Source organism: Chiloscyllium punctatum, chromosome 18 (assembly GCF_047496795.1).
Source record: "Chiloscyllium punctatum isolate Juve2018m chromosome 18, sChiPun1.3, whole genome shotgun sequence".
Taxonomy (NCBI): Eukaryota; Metazoa; Chordata; class Chondrichthyes; order Orectolobiformes; family Hemiscylliidae; genus Chiloscyllium; species Chiloscyllium punctatum.
In genome coordinates, this window is record NC_092756.1 from 67,600,966 (window position 1) to 67,618,994 (window position 18,029).

At 41.6% G+C, this 18,029-nt stretch overlaps 1 pseudogene; it reads right to left on the reverse strand.

Moving 5' to 3' along the window:
• LOC140489159 (NACHT, LRR and PYD domains-containing protein 3-like) overlaps positions 1–18,029 on the reverse strand; it is a 139,430-nt pseudogene that overhangs the window by 109,302 nt on the left and 12,099 nt on the right.

Genomic DNA, 18,029 nt, shown 5'->3' on the forward strand with positions numbered 1-18,029 from the left:
AGGTTAGGTGGGCTTTGATCGGCGCAACATCGAGGGCTGAAGGGCCTGTACTGCGCTGTATTCTTCTATGTTCTATGTTCTATGTTCTATGATTAACAAGGGACCATGGGACAACTGGCAGAGAATCAGGCTAGCCGCTACTTAGTGACCATACTACATGGTCATGCCAAAATAATTAACCAGATCAGGGATGATGGTGAGCAGCAAAACCACGCCCAGTGCTGCATCGATGGTAAATGGATGATTGAACAGCTGAGGGAGGAGCTCAGACAGGCTTGCAAGGGTAAGTTCCATCCTGGATTAGTGACAAACAGCATGAACCTTTGCTCCAGAAAGAAATCCATATGAACATCTCTAGCTGTCAGCTGCAGCAGCTTATCAAGGTGTGGTTTCTTTACAGGGACAAGGGGTAAGACAAGCCAATCCCTTGTATGCCCACAGCCTGTCATCCATGAATTTGGTTCCTCTCACATCTAGCTGTGGTCCTAATGGCACTCGCCTTGATATACCTCATGAGACTGCTGATTAAGATTGCAGGCTGGAAACACAGATATTCTAACAGGTGGGCACAATCGCAATGAATAATTCCTGTACACATACAAGGAGATGATTAAGATAAATTTAATTTCTGGGATTATCACTATTGTCACTTCTATTTCTTCTGATTACTGAATGTTGTCCATGCACCACAATCCTGAATGGATTATCATGACAGGATTTTCCTTTTTGTTTCGTACATGTAATTATATCACTTATCAGACATATAGGCTTGACCAATGTACTAAGTGGCTTTGACATGAAAACATGTCAGGGTCCCCAACAACAAACAGAACCAATTTTTACAATTAGATTGGAACTTAATTTACATAAACGTCTTTCCATTCGAAAGGGGGACAGATAAATGGACAACTTGGTCAAACAGCAAGGGATGCTGGGCACATTGGCAAGTAAGTCATTAAACCTAAACACCAGGCACAGTGCAAACACAGCAGCAAGTTGTGAATTACATTAGTATAATAAAGCAGACATATCCCCAATAATGTATCCACCAATCAAAGAAGGGCTCAGACAAAAAGGCACCAGGTGATGCAACACAAAGCAAAAAACAGGAACTAACCATCCCAGTGGTTCACAATGTTTCAAATTATTAAGCGAGTCTCCCTGATTGTCCAGGACTATAGAAAGTTCCAGAAATCCACCCAAGGAGGTAAAAACAGGGTACACCTACAAACTGTTCTCTTGCACCTTTTGAAGGCATTCTGAGGAGATCTGCATGGGAAAGGGCAGAGACCATTTGACTGTCTTGAGAGTCAGAGGGGAAGAGAGAAAGCAGCTTCACAGTCCCACAGATGAGAGAGAGAGAGACTGCATAAGTCTACAAGAGGCTCAGGAAGTATTGTAAGCTTAAGAGAGCTGAATAGAATGAGAGATAGTATTGTTTAGCATTAAAGATTATTGTAACTCTTTTCCTCTTAAAATAGAGGCTGTTTAAATTGGTACCAGCTTGTATTTGTAGTGATTTGACTGTTTCAGTATTGAGGACACCTTGACAAATTCCTTCATAACATTCATAACCACAGCATTGGTTAAAATGGCTGCCTCAAAGTGCCAGGGGCCCGGGTTCAATTGCAGCCTCGGGCGACTGTGAAGTTTGCACATTTTCCCCGTGTCTGTGTGGGTTTCCTCCAGGTGCTCCGGTTTTCTCCCACAATCGAAAGATGTGCACATTAGGTGAATTGGCTATGCTAAATTGCCCATAGTGTTCAGGGATGTGTGGGTTAGGTGCATTGGTCAGGGGTAAGTGTTGAGTAATAGAGTAGGCAAATGGATCTGGGTGGGATACTCTTCGGAGGGTCGGTGTGGACATGTTGGGCCAAATGGCCTGTTTCCACACTGTAGGGATTCTATGATTTGGGCTGAAGTTGGCTAACTTGTTTTAAGCAGGGATTAGACAACATCTTTCTATTGAGGGGAAATGTTTCACTCTATCTACCCTGTATAAGCCTCTTCGAGCTTTGAACACTTCAGTCAGATCCCCCCTCAGCCCTCCTTGCTCCAGGAAAACAACCCAGCGTATCCAGCCTGTGTTCAGAGCTAAATCATTCCAGCCCATATATCTCCTCACTCCCCTTATCTACCTGTCAAGCTGCCTTCAAGGAGTTATAGACATGCACACCCTCTGATCCTTTGTGCTTCCTAGAGTTTGACAATTAAATGTGTACTCTCTTACCTTGTTCATGCTCCCAAAATGTATCACCTAACACATTTCTGTTCACCCCATCAGACCAGCCCACCTAATATCATCTCAGAGTCTAAGGCTTTCCTCCTGTCTGTTTACCACATCACTAATGCTCCTGTTATTGGCAAACTTACTGATCATCCGAACCTCCATTTCATGTCTTAATCATTAAAGTGCACTGCAAATTGCAAAAGACTCAGCAGTGAACCCTGTGTTGTTCCACTGGTCACAAAAGCATCTGTTGACCATGTCCCTCTGATTCTTGCTGCTGAGCCCATTTTGCATCCAGTTTGCGAAATTTCTCCACATCCCTAGGTCTCTTAGCTTTCTAATCATGCGAGAACCTTACTGAAATCCAAGTAGACTACATCAACTATACTACCTGCATCTACGCATCTAATCACCTCTTTGAAAAATTAAATCAAAGTTGTTCGACGTGACCTTGCCTGACAAAGACACACCGTCTTCTCTTGGTTAAACCTTCCTTCTCCAAATGGAGATTAATCCTGTCCTTCTGAATTTTTTCTGATAGTTTCCCATCACAGACATTAGACTAAATGTAATGTCCTGGTTTAAACCTGAAACCTTTGTTTTACTCATGGTACTACATTAGCTGTTGTCCACTACCCTGACTCCCCTCGTCAGGTGGAGAGGATCTGAAAATTTATGTCAGAGCAACTGCAGTCTCCTCCTTTGACTTACAAAGCAGACTGGGATACATCTCATCTGGGCCTGGTAATTTACCCACTTTCAAGCCTGCTAAAACCACTCTTTCCTCCCTTCTCTCAATGCTAGTTCATTCAAATATATCATAGTTCACTCTCCAATTTATTTCACTATTGTTGTCCTTCCACCACTTTGAAGCTTTTCACACTTTGTCTATTCCAGTTAATATTGGGGAAATTGAAATCCCATACTATTACTACCCTATTGTTTTGCATTTCTCTGATATTTCTCCCTGACCATTTGAGGGTCTATGGTTCAAACCCAGAAAAGAGATTGCTTCATTTTGTTTTTAAGTTCTACCTGTATGGCCCCACTTGAGGCACTTTCTAAGATATCATTCCTGCAGTAACTGATTCCTTGATCATTATTGTGATACCACCACCTTTTGTGCACTCCTCTCATCTTGCTTAAAGATTATATATCCTGAATACTAAGCTGATAATCCTGTCCTTCCCTCAACCATATCTCTGTGATAGCAATGATATCACATCCCCATGTATTAACCAACACCCTCAACTCATCTGACTACAGCTCCACCTTCAACACCATAATTCTAACTAAACTAATCTCCAAACTCTGAGACCAAGGTCTCTGTACACCCTATACAACTGGATCCTGGACTTCCTGACGCACAGACCACAGTCAATGACAATAGGGAACAACACCTCCTCCAGGATAGTCCTCAACACCGGTACCCCGCAAGGCTGCGTACTCAGCCCCTTACTATAATGTCGTCCTAACTCCGTCTACATGTTTGCTGACAGCACCAACCTTAGTAGGCCAGATCCCAAACAATGACAAGACAGAATATAGGAAAGAGATAGAGTTCTTGGTAGCACGGTACCAAAATAACAATCTCTCCCTCAACATCAGCAAAACAAAAGAGTTGGTCATTGATTTCAGGAAGCAAGGTGAAGGGCACACCCCTTTCTACATCAACGGTGCTGAGATGGAGATGGAGATTCCTCAGACTGACAATCACCAACAATCTGTCCTGGTTCACCCACATTGTTGAGACAGTCAAGAAAACATAACAACATTCTACTTCCTCGGCATGTCCATAAAGATTCTTACTAATTTTTAAAGATGCATCATAGAAAGCATTCTACCAGGATGCATCACAGCTTGGTATGGGAACTGCTCTGCCCAGGACGATAAGAAACTAAACAGAGTAGTGAACACAGCCCAGTCCATCGCACAAGCTAACCTTCCAATCATTGACTCCATCGAATGGTACCCTACTCTTTGTTTAGTTATTTGCTTTCCCTTGATATGATTGTGCAATATCTTGGGATTTTCATTTATTCAAGCCTTACCACTGTTTTCTCATGCTCGCTCTTTGCTCTCCTAATTGCTTTCTTAAGGTTTCCTCCCTTCCACTTTCTGTACTCCATCAAGCCTCATTGATTCACTCCCTTTGTACCTGTTATATGCTGCACTTTTCTTTTTTTATCCAGTTCTGAGCATCCCTTGATATCAAGGGTTCTCGGGGCTTGTTGCTCTTACAGTTCACTTTTTACTAATTTATCATCTCAGCTCTTCAGTTTAAAGCTTATTGTTTTGAAGTAAGTCTTCGAAAAGATTAAGAAATACTCAGAATCACCGAATCATGCAGTACAAAAGAGGTCATGGAGTCATAAAGTCACAGAGTCATACAGCACAGAAACAGAACATTCAGTCCAACCAGTCCATGCTAAACATAATCCCAAACTAAACTAATCCCACCTGCCTGCTCCTGGCCTATATCCCTCCAAACCCCTTTCCCATTCATGTACTTATCCAAATTATTTCCTAATCAGTCTGTTCAGAGATGTTAGTACACACCTCTAGAGCAAATGGAACCAGATGCCAGGCCTCCTGGCTCAGATTTAGGGACACTACCACTTCACCGCAGGGGCCTTCTTACATATACAATATGTAATTACTTTAAGCTGGCCCAGAGAAGATGAACAGTATGTTGACATGTTAGACAAGGGGACTTACCACTTTGGCTGCTGGCTGTCTGCACTGTAACATTCACAGGGCCTGTGATGTTTTGAAATGTTGGACACACAGCCGTGCTACCAGTTTGCACTGTCTGCTGAGATCGAATGAGAGTCTGGGGTCCAGAATGTGTAGGGGAGCTGGGATTGTGGCTTTCTGTTTGAAATTAAAAGGAATATTCAAATCAATGTTTGATATGCTCACCAAGAAATCACAAACAAATGTCCTTTCGTGGTACAGGGCAACCTCGATTATCCGAATGACACAGGTGGGGAATATTTTGTTCAGATAATCAAATGTTCGGATAATGAAATGTTTGAATAATACAGTTTACCCAAGCATCAGGATCTTGAGATCTTGTACAGATAATCTGAAATTAGGATGATCGACATTCGGATAATCGAGGTTGCCCTGTGTTGGGTTGAGATACAAATATTCACTGGCTAATATATCTTCTGTCCTAACCATTAACAGGATGTGTGTGTTGCTGGTTGGGGCCAGCATTTATTACCCACTCCTAAGTTATCCTTGAGAAGGTAGCGATGAGCTGCCTGCCTGAATCACTGTCTTCTATCTGCTGCAAGTTGACACCCTATAACATTAGGGAGAGAGTTCCGGGATTCGAACCCAGAAATGTTTTATTTCCAAGCTAGGATGAGAAGTGGCTTGGAGGACTCTTGCAGTGATGGTGTTCCCATGTGCCCAATAGGAAGTGCACCCTGTAGCATTATCACATTGAAACATTCTGGGAAAAATAATATCAAAAAGTAATTTGGGATAAAAGGAAGCAGCTGATTGAGTGAATAGTTTTGGGTGAGAATTTATACCATGTTTTTATTGCTTAAATTTTGCAAGGTTTTTTTGGGTTATTAATTTGGAAGGGCTTTGGTGTAGTGGTTCAGAGAATATGGGCCCTAGAGTAGTTAATGTGGGAAGTTGGGCACAGTTCCAGTGCCTGGAGCCAGAATGTATACAGGAAGTGTCTCCAGCTGCAGCTCCTGGAAGCCTGAATGTTGGAGCTGGAGCAATAGCTGGGAACATTCTGGAAAATCTATGTGGCTGAAACAATTGTAGATGGCACACACATAGAGGTGATCACTTCAAGATCTAAGACTGCAGAGGCAAGGAGAGAATGGATGACACCAGGCAGAGAAAGGGGTCGAGGTAGGCTGTGTAGGAGTCCCCTGCAAAATAGAAAATGCCACTTTGGATACTACTGGGTGGGGGAGGGGAATGGCCTCTCAGTGAAAAGTAGTAACAGGCAAATTTGTTGCATCATGGTTGGCTCTCATGCATGGGAGAGTGCGAAGGATATAGTAATAAAGAATTAAGTTGTAAGGGAAATGAGACCACTGAAAGTAAGCTTGTGAATGCAAAAGCTGGTGAAGAAGGCAAATGGTATGTTAGCCTTCATAGAGACAGGAGTACAAGGACAGTGGATCAATGATTAGTACTGCTGTCTCAAAGGGACCCAGGTTTGATATCACTCCTGGGCATCAGCCTGTGTGGAATTTGTACATTCTCCCCATCTTTGCATGGGTTTCTTCTAGGTAATCTGGTTTTCTCCCAAAGATGTACAGGATGGGTGGTTTGACCATGCTAAATTGCCCATACTGTTCAGTGACAAGCAGACTCAGTGGATTAGCCATTGGAAGTACAAGGTTACAGTTAGGTAGGGAGGGAGTCTGGCTGGGATACTCTTCAGTGGGTCTCTGTGGATTTGATGGGCCAAATGGCCTCCTTCCACATTGTAGGGATTCTATGATTCTACGAACAGAGATATCTTGCTATAATTGTACAGGCTTTGGTGTGACTACATCTGTATTATTGTGTGAAGTGTTTGTCCCCTTATCTGAGGAAGGATGTTCTAGATTGGAAGGAATACAACAAAAGTTTACAAATTGATTCCAAGGACGGCAGGACTGATGTATGAAGAGAAACTGAATCAGTTAGTTCTATATTCAGTGGAGTTTAGAAGAATGGGGGTTATCTCAATAGAAATGAAAAATTTCTAACAAGGATGTCCAGAACCAGGGGCCATTATCTAAGGTTACAAGTTAGGTCATGTTGGACTGAGATGATGAGAAATTTCTTCACCTACAAAATGGTGAGACTGTGGAGTGTACTGCCACAGAAAACAGTGGAGGCCAAAACATTGAATATTTTCAAGAAGGAATTGGATATAATTCTTAGGACTAAAGGGATCAAAGGATATGGGAACAAAGTAGGAATGGGGAATTGAGTGGGATAATTAGCATTCTCATCATATTGAATGGCGAAGCAGGCTTGAAAAATCAAATGGCTTACCTTTGCTCCTGTTTCTATGTTTCTATTTGTTGCCCTTGTCTTTCTGGATGATTGTGGTTAGGGATTGAGAGGTGCTGTCTAAGGAGCCTTGGTGAACTTCTGCAGTCTGGCTTGAAGATAGTACACATCTCTGATACTGAGTTTCAGTGTTGGAGAGACTGAATGTTTGTGGATGTGAGGCGAATCAAGTCAGCTAATTTTTCCTGGTTGCTGTCAAATGTCTTAAGTGTTGCTGGAACTGTACTCATCCAGACAAGTGGGGAGTATTCCATCATACTTCTAACTTATATCTTGTCGCTGACAGACAGGCTTTGGGGAGTCTGGAGATGAGTTATTCACTACAACATTCCAAGCTCTTGTTGCCACAGTATCTATATGGCTGGCTGAACTCATGTTTTGGTCAATGGTAACTCCCAGGAAGTTGACACTGGGCAATGTTGTTAAATGTCAAGGGATGATGGTCAGATTCTCTTTTGTGTGGCACAAATGCTACCCCAAGATCAATGGCTACACATTCAAAGTAGGTGACCAATGTGATGTTGCCTGATTTACATGACCATCCAGGTTAAAACTCTATACCATGAATGCTACTTTAGTCAGTTGGACTGTATCACATTGACCACCTACAAGTTGGACCTGCCAGAGTGGATAGAGGAAACAAGTGTTTGAACTTCCAGAAGGCATTCAACAAGAACCTCATAAAAGGTTAATTCATTAAGATGTGAGCCCGCAGTGTTGAAGGTATTAGATTAGATTCCCTACAGTGTGGAAATAGGCTCAACAAGTCCACAATGACCCCTGAATAGTAACCCACCCAATCCCATTTCCCTCTAACTAATGCACCTAGCACTATAGGCAATTTAGCATAGCCAATTCACCTGGCCTGCACATCTTTGGAATGTGGGAGGAAACCAGAGCACCCGGAGGACACCCACGCAGACACAGGAGAATGTGTAAACTCCCCACAGACAGTCGCCCAAGGCTGGAATCGAACCTGGGACCCTGGTGCTATAAGGCAGCTGTGCTAACCGCTGAGCCACCGTGCCACCAATTGGCATTGATAGAGAATTAGCTCATGATTAGGAAACAGCAAATGGAGTAAAGTGTTCCTTTTCAGGTTGGTGACCCAGGACGTTTAGGATTCCACAGAGATCAGTGTTGGGTCCATAACTGTTTACAATATGTATTAATGACTTGGAGGAAGGAGGTAAATGAATTTCAGCCAAATGTGCATACAAAAATAGCTGGGAATGATGGTTACATGAGGGGTACAACCAGTTTACAGAGAGCTATTGATAGGTTACGTAAATGAGCAAAAACGTGGCAAATAGTGTATCATGTGGGAATGTTTGGAGAAGACAACAAAAGAACAGGTATCATTGAAATGGAGAGAAGCTGCAGAAAGCTGCAAGACAAAGAGACTTGGGGGGCTTTTGTACACGAAATGCAGAAAGCTTGCATAAAGGTGCAACAAATAATCGGGAAGGTTAATGGAATGTTAGCACTTATTTCAAGTGGGTTTAAGTATAAGATTAGAGGAATCTGACTACAATTCTACAATGTGCGGGTGAAGCCACATCTGGAGTACTGTCAGCAGTTTTGCTAATTTTAGGAAGGCAATTCAGCTACCATTATCTCTCTCTCTAAATTGCTTGTGTCCCCCTCTGCTTCATTAGATTGTGATTTTCCAAACGTTCTGTTATTATTTCCTGAATAATTGATTCCAGTTCTTTCCCATTAATAGGTATTTGGCTGATTGGCCTATAGTGTTATGAAGTTGAAGTTGTAAACTGTACTTTTAAGAGAGAGTGAATGCTGTTCCGAACTGAGACCTCACAAGCACCTGTGTATACGACTAGATGGCAGTCCCAGAGTATACTGGAAAATTGAAATTATGTAACATTTGGCTGTGAAATTGATATCTGAGTTTTGGTTGGTGTTTTGACAACAATTCCAATTTAACCAAACAGTTTAAATTATGCCCCAGGATACTAAAACCCAATCGAGTTTGAATTTATTGTTTTGCCAACATCAAACCAATGAGACGGTCCGATGTTATAGGGTATAAAATGTGGGCATTTTGAAAATTGGTCAGAAAGCAATTACTTTTGAGACAGAGATGCATGGAGAACTAACATCTTACTCTCCAAGAAATTAGGAACACTCTCAAAAGTACCTTTTCATATGAAACATATTCGCAGTAAAAAGAAAGAAGACAACCCAGAGAGATCTTCAGCTGGAAGAAGAAAGGCACAGAAAACGACAGCAGCTGTGCAGTTTTGAAATTAAGTGTCTTATTGAAACAGCATATTACTGGAATTTGGGAGTTCCCTATGTTTCATATTTTACCAGATTATGAGGTGATCTGGGTGTTTGGTCTAATTAACAGAGAGGTTCGCCTACATATTGTAACAATAATTACTGTGATTTTGCTTCCATCCTTTTTTGAATAGGGGTGTCACATTGTCAGTTTCCCATCTGGTGCTGCTCCAGAATCCAGCACCTTTTAGAAAATTATAACCAATGCATTCACTGTCACCTCTTTTAGGATCCTAGGATACAAGCCATCAGGGCCAGATGACGTATCTGCCTTTAGCCCCATTAAATTATCCAATACTATTTCTCTAGTTATGATATTAATTGCTCCCCTGTATTCTTTAATATTAATGGGATGTTTAAAGTATCTTCCACTGTAAAGACCAGTGCAAAATATCTGCCATTTCCTTGTCACACATAACTCTCTTCCGAGATTCATTTTCTAAAAGACCAACGTTCACTTTGACCTCTCACTTCCTTTATAAATATTAAAAGAAGTTCCAATTGTCAGTTTTCACATTTATTGCTAGTTTCCCCTCTTTGGTCTTTTTGTTCCTCCTTTGATGGATTCTGAAATTATCCAGGTCTTTGTGGCTATCGCTGACATTTACCTCCTCGTATGCTTACTCTTTGGACTTAATGTGCTCCTTAACTTCCTTGGTTAGCCATGTTTGGTTTGTCCCTCTCTTAAAAATGGAATGTCAATCAATGCAATGGAATCTAAGGGTTAAGTGAATATGTGAACACGTTGGCATTTAATGTGGAGCTAAGGAAATCAAAATTATTTGTAACCTGTGAAAAATTGAGAACTAAATTGGACTGAATCATCTCTTCCAGTTCCTTTATAAAAAGTTTAATCATCTCTTTTTGCTCCTTTGTAAAAGATTCAAGGGGCTGTTCTTCTTTCTTCATGACATTTGTCCCTTTGATTATTGACTGCGACAGTACCTTGAAATTATAGTTTTGCATTATTTAATTACGATTTAATAAAAGCAACAACATAGCTTGTAGTGAGACACCAATTTGTTCTGATCAGTACACTTACCGTGTTCCATTTGCACTGATCCAAGAAAGCAGAAATTTGCAAGGCAGATACGATAGAAACTAACAACAGAGCATGATATGTACGTGAAAATGAATGAGTTAATGTGTCCGTGTGCCTCTCTTTCTCTCTTTCACACACACTGTTAAACTGTTAAATGTATGTGTCTCTCATTATTTTGCTTCTCCCTTTCAGCCTTTGTCACTGTAATGCAAAGATATTTATTTGTGAATCTCTCACACTCTCAGTAAATGTGTGCCAATTTGTGTTTCTGTCTCCTGCTCTCTCCATGTCTGTGTTTTATTCTCTCTCTCCCTCTCTCTCCTTGTCTGGCTGTAAGTGTCTGAGTGTGTGTTTGTCTTTCTCTAAGTAAGGAAGAAAGAAACAGAAGTTGGGACAGCTATTGATGAGCAGAAGCTAAAAGAATTGCTGGGCATGATCATCAATCTGAACAGCAGCAAACACCGATGACCCAGACGCTTTTCCTTTATGATCGACATTTCTGTAAAATGAAAATATGCGTTCTTACAGCGTATGTACTCATAATTACATCCTTACATTAAATCATTCCTTCACAATTATAGATGAGAGATCAGTTATTAGATTAGATTACATTACAGTGTGGAAACAGGCCCTTTGGCCCAACAAATCCACATTGCCCGCCGAAGCACAATCCACCCATACCCCTTACCTAACACTACGGGCAATTTAGCATGGCCAATTCACCTGACTTGTACATTTTTGGACTGTGGGAGGAAACCGGAGCACCCAGAGGAAACCCACGCAGACAATGTGCAAACTCCACACAGTCAGTCGCCTCGAGGCAGGAATTGAACCCAGGTCTCTGGAGCTGTGAGGCAGCAGTGCTAACCACTGTGCCGCCACATTATTTGAAGCATTAGCTCCCCACAGTTGCTGTCTGACCTGATTTGCATTTCTAACTTTTCAGATTCAATTTGATTTCCAGTGTTAATAATACTTTATTTTGGAAAAGCGTTCTGTTATCCTTTCAACTGATTCCACATGGGCTATGGATTTGATGAGGACGAAGCAACTATTTTGTAATATATTGTGAGTGACTATCTCCTCTATTTTTATTTCAGTCTGTTTGGCTATGTTATGATTACCATGCAGTGAGTGGGACTTGAACCCAGACCTTCTATCGCAGAGTCAGGGACATGGCATCAGAAGACTCATGACCTACATCTTTTCAATGACAGACATTATATGGCATATTGCTTAGGTCCCAGTTCATACTAATAAGTGGAGTATTTGATGCTTTATTGAGTATAGGGTTGCATTTGCCCAGGAAACAAGACCAGGATCAACAGAGGGTTTCACTCCACACAACTCCAATGCTGGATTCCAGCTTAGAAGGAAAATTAAATGTGGGATCGGAGGGCAACTGCAGACTTGATGGGCTGAATAGCCTTTATCTGCACTGCAGGGATTCTATAAATGATAGATCCAAGACCAAATAATTTCTTCAATGATAATCTTAATAAACAATATTAATGTTTAATGTTTATACTGCTGCTTCTCAGTCTTGCTGTATGGAAAGCTTTGACAATGGTCACTGAGTGCTCAGAAAGGAACATTTCTTCCAAAACTAGGATGAGTCACTTAAACTGATAATTCTCAAAATCATTTTGTATGTTACCTAACGAATTCTTATTTCTCATCTGTTGTTCAATATGTGACAACTGGACCCACCTCTTTTTTTCTTTAATTACCTAACTGTACTTTTATTTTTACTTGCAATAAAGGGCATCAATTGGAAAGCAATGTAGCCTCTTGCTCAAGTGGTGCCACAGAGCACAGAAATTCCTGGTTGGGAAAAAAATATAAAGTTAAGAGTGTGGTGCGTCCACCCCCCGACGCTCCCAGCCTCATTCCTGATGAAGGGCTTTTGTCCAAAACATCAATTTTCCTGCTCCTTAGATGCTGCCTGACCTGCTGTGCTTTTCCAACACCACACTCTTGAATCTAATCTCCAGCGTCTGCAGTACTCACTTTTGCCCAATAATATAAAAGGCCCCATCTCATTGAGATTCTACCAATTTCAGAGTTAGACAGCGTAAGGAGAATGGAGCTGTTGATGATTCACAGGTATGAAACTCAATTAGATTATCACAGACCAAGAGAAGACATGACAACAGAAAACCCTGAAAGCTTTTGAGAATATAAGGCCCAGAGTGAATTCTCCTAACCAAGTACTTGCCACAGGTTATGTCTCAAATCAGGCCATATATTGTATTCTAAAGGGTGGCACTGTGGCTCAGTGGTTAGCACTGTTGCCTCACAGCGCCAGGGACGCAGGTTCTAATCCAGCCCTGGGCAACTGTCTGTGTGGAGTTTGCACATTCTCCCCGTGTCTGCGTGGGCTTCCTCCAGATGCTCCTGTTTCTTCCCACAGTCCAAAGATGTGCAGGTCAGGTGAATTGGCCATTCTAAATGGTCCATAGTGTTAGGTGCATTAGTCAGAGGGAAATGGGTCTGGGTGGGTTACTCTTCGGAGGGTCGGTGTGGACTTGTTGGGCCAAAGGGCCTGTTTCCATACTGTAGGGAATCTAATCTAAATCATTACTTTCTGACAAAACTCTATGTTCATTTGAATTAATCAATATTAGCTACTTGCACTGCCTCCAAACCATGGATTTGTCACTTGTTCACTGAACTGCTGTCAAAGCAGTTTTAAATTAATAACATTTAGAAATTTGCTTGCCAATGCTTTGTTAATAATTTACAGTCTTTGTACACTCTTCAAAGCATTTGATATTAAAATGTTCCTTTCTGAGCATTCAGTGACCATTGTCAAAGTTTTCCATACAGCAAGACTGAGAAGCAGCAGTATAAACATTAAACATTAATATTGTTTATTAAGATAAGCCTTGAGAAATTATTTGGTCTTGGATAACTACAGTTATGGAATCCCTTCAGTGCAGATAAAGGCTATTCAGCCCATCAAATCTGCACTGGCCCTCTGATCCCACATTTACCATGGCCAATTCACCCAGCCTGCATCTCCCCAGATACTTCAGGCTAATTTAACAAGGCCAACCCACCTAACCCTTTGGACTGTGGAAGGAAACCGGAATACCTGACTGAAATCCACACAGACACGGGAGATTGTGCAAACTCCACACAGATGCCTGAGGTTGGAATGAAACTAGGGTTCCTGATGCAGTAAGGCAGCAATGTGAACCACTGCGCCTTCATGCCATCCATATGAGCATTGTCTATGGTAATAGTTACAGCTGGCACTTCTTTCAACACTATAGTTGCTTCCATCCTGGTCCGATCAGAGGTATTATTTACCAGGCTGTAACTTCAAGTATGAATAGTCTAAGTAAATGACAGGAACAATAACAATGTGGATTTATGTAGACTCGTTAAAGATATAAAATTCCTTAAACAAAAGTTTTTACAATAAGGAAACAACTCTGCAATATCTCAACTTGGCATCAGATTGCACATGTAAAAGTAAAACTCCCTTCAATCAGATCCAATTTTCATTTGTGGCATATCCAAAATTTTGTGGGTTTTACATTTTTCAAGAGATGATCTAAAGTAGCGGAGTGCTTTGCAGAGTAAGGGATCCTTTTGAATTGGTCCAACCAAACCTTCGAGACAGGTCAAGTGCATTTTGGAATTATTAAGAGTAGCTATGAATGAATTTATTAAGCTGTCACGGCATTTAAATTGCTTGAGCCTTTAAAATAAAGACAAGATGCCTGAAGGTCTTTTTGGGAGGTCAGTGTAGAGTTGGCCTGTACCTGTGCAGACGAGAGCGGCCCGTGTTGGCTCATACAAAATGGCCGATAAACAACAAGAGGCAGCCTGCCTTAGAACTAAAACACAAGATGGCTGAGGGGAGATAAACAAAACTAACAATCTATTCCAGCCTTTAATTAAAGAAAACAACAACATCTTTGAATGGACCTACTCAAAGGCCATAAGTACACCATTCCAGACAGTTTTTGATAAGAGCACACTGACATAGAGACAAGCAACCAATCCTGACCTTCATTAATGAAAGAATAATTTTCCCAATAAATGAATAAGTATCAGGTGCAGGAGACAGCCCAGTCAACTCCCTAAGCAGCTATCAGGGCAAGAGCTAAGGTTAGTTTGTAGGAAATAGTTGCTTTTCTAAAGTTACTCAGAATATTAAAAAATAGGTTCTAGTTAAAGATTCTTTAGAATCATAGGGACAATTTACAATATAAAATAGATACATATAACCAACATTTAATAAAACTATTAAAGAAAAGCATTTAGACCTCGATGTGAAGTTAACTAGCTTGAGGAAATTACTTCAAGATAGATTGTTCATGGCCCATTATTTACAAAGTCTTGTCAATAAGAGTAGCTGTGTAATTTTATACTGTATAACTAACTTGATAACAGAAGTCCATATTACTAATCTTATAGCAAGTAAGTTAAAAATAACTATCTTTTGTATTTCTTTGTACATATATAATTAGGGCAGTGAAAGGTATAAGAAGATTGATTGGCTTTGATAAAATAAAATACAATGAATAACAGAATTCAAACTGTCTCTACCTATAAGCCAGCCCAAGAGGCCTGAAGACGTGTATCAATTAACTTTGGAATGGGAATGAATAGGATGCATAGAAAGATCCCAAGGCCTCATGAATATAGTGCCTGTTAAACACCATAAGATCGTAGGAACCTGGGACTGTCCAAAGGGATGCCCATCATTGATTAGGTGTTTTACAGGATTGGGAGCATAGATTAGGAGGGAAGGGCTTTATCTACATTGTACATGATCATTGCAATATATTAATGTACAAAAGTACTGCTCTTTATTGTACAAGTTAGAGTGTGTCATAGATCTCCTTTCCAAGGCCAGTCTTGGGGGAAGATCCCTTGGCCCTCTTCCCACATTAACCGGTTTCTGCTTGAATAAACATTGTCCACTTGCCTGAGTTCTGCCTGACCCCTGAGTCTTCATTCCATGTCATGAGGAAGTGCTCCTATAGTCAGTACTTGCTATTTGACTCAGCCTTCAGTCTTGAGTCAAAGGTCAAACATAATAGGACTTCTGCTACATGACTAAATTCACAGCCTAACATTCCAGTGAGGTGCTGTCAGTTCACAATTTGATCCACAGCTTCAAGTAGTTATAAGTACTTGGTGTTAGACTATCACAGGTTCATAAATGTGTTCCAGCCCAGAAGGCTGTCATTCAGCCCATTCTGTCTGCACCAGCTCTTTGAATGAGCATAATGCCAATCATGACTGTAGAGATTGGAACGAGGTTGGCCAGGTGGATCGTGTTGAATATGAGATCCTTGATCGAAGTTGTTAACTTGGGCCAATCAGGGAGCCCTGGCTGACAGATATAAGCAGGAGGGTCACCTTGTGTCTCTCACTGTGTCTCACACCTGCACACACACACCATGGGTGCTGGGGAAAAGATAAGTACTACCACAGTTAGGGGGTAGTGTGGGGGTTTAAAAAATAAAAAAATTTAAAAATAAACAGGAGTGCGAAGGCACTGCTTGAGAAAAAAAATAAGCAGGAGGGTCAGACAACCTCCTCATTGTAGGGACTGGCTCTGAACTAGCTGCTCAGAGTCCATGTATTGTGCATATGTAACTAAAGGGTGCCTTGGTGATGGAATACTGGCCTCAGTGCAGTTATTTCTGTGGCGATGAGAGAAGACTATGGAAGAGCACACTCCTGAAGAACATTTGCTTGCACCGGTCATCTTGGAGTTGAAGTAAGCATTTCTGGCATCGTGCCTCTATTTGGGAAAGCTTGACTCTTCAATCCTGCTGTCGAAGATTGGCCCCAGTATGTGGAAAGGATGCATTTTCTTTCTGGGGAAATGACATTGGGCTAGATGAAAAGCAATGCTTCATCCTCCTGACAGTTGGGGACCTGCAGCATTTTTGATATCAGGAGCCTATCTTTCCCCATGGCACTGGATGTTAAAACCTTTCAAGAGTTGATGGAGTTAATTAAGGAATATTACAACCCCAAACCTCCTCTAATTCTGAGACGCTATCGGCTTTACTCAGCAGTTGGAGAAGTAGAGGAATCCGTATTGGGATTTTTGATCAAGTTAAGACGACTGGCAGCGGCATGTGATTTTGGGTTAACCCGAAAGTGAGCTGCTGAGAAACCATTTGGTATGTGGGATTAATGATGCAAATGCGCCCATCAGCTAAAGCACAACTGGACTTCGAACAGACACCACAACTGGCCTTATCATTAGAAAAGGCAGCAAGTAGAGCATTGTGAGCTACTGGAATCCCAATGTAAATGGACATTGAGCTTGGGAAACACCATTTAGGTGTTGGAAATTGCAGGGCCTCATGCAGGACATATCCTGAGCAGAGGGACCCTAGGTCAGCCCACAGCAGAACTGCACAATGAAGCCGAGCCTTGGCCAAACTGCTAAACTGTGCTTCAGGATTCGGGCCGGCAAGCCATTGTTGTTCCTGCTGGCGTGTACTCAAGACAGAAAAGGAGTCATATAAGGCCTGGCTTGAGTAAGAAGACTGATCAATTAGTATCTAGAAGAGTGCACACCCTGAAATGCCCATCTACGTGTGGTTTGGAATAGTTAAATTGCTTAGCAATATTCAAATCCAAACAAAATAAGTGTCTGGTTAAATGGTCACCCAGTTCTCATGGAGGTTAAAATCGGCACAGCTGTATTCGTGGTCGCAGAATCTGTCTTTAACAAGATTCACTCTGGACTCCAACCCTTACATTGGCGCAAGACCATGGCAAGAAAGAATGTATATAGGAGAACAGTTGCAGATTAAAGGTCGGGTCTTCTATGGGGAACAGTTGGTGCAGTTACCACTGATTATAGTAAAAAGCTCAGGCCCAAGCTAGATGGTTTGGTATTGGTTGAGAAAGATTCAGCTTGATTGGCTCAGCTTTTTTTCAATTGGAAAATGGGTGCCTGAGTGAAGTGCTAATGAAATAGCCAGATGCTTTTCAACAAGGTCTGGGGCTATTAAAGGAGGCAAGGTTAACCAGGAAGCAATTCTGTGATTCTGCAAGGCCAGCCCTGACAGGCAAAAGTAGAGACAGAAATCAGGAGGCTGGAAAGGGAAGGAATCATCAATCCAACACAGTTTGCAGAATGGGTAGTACCAGTCATACCAATTCTGAAGCCTGGTGGCTCAGTTCACCCTTGTGGGCATTTTAAGCAAACAGTATATTGCTTCTTGTGGCTGGATAAATACCCAATCCCTCACATAGAGGACTTGGATGTAAAAGTGGTGGGAGGAGCTGTGCCTCATAAAGCTGGACATGAGCTATGCGTATCAGGCCACGAGGTGAGGAGTCCCAGAAGTATCCCACAATTAATACCATCAGGTTTATACCAATATTCAAGACTTCCATGTGGGGTATCATCAGTCTGCACCC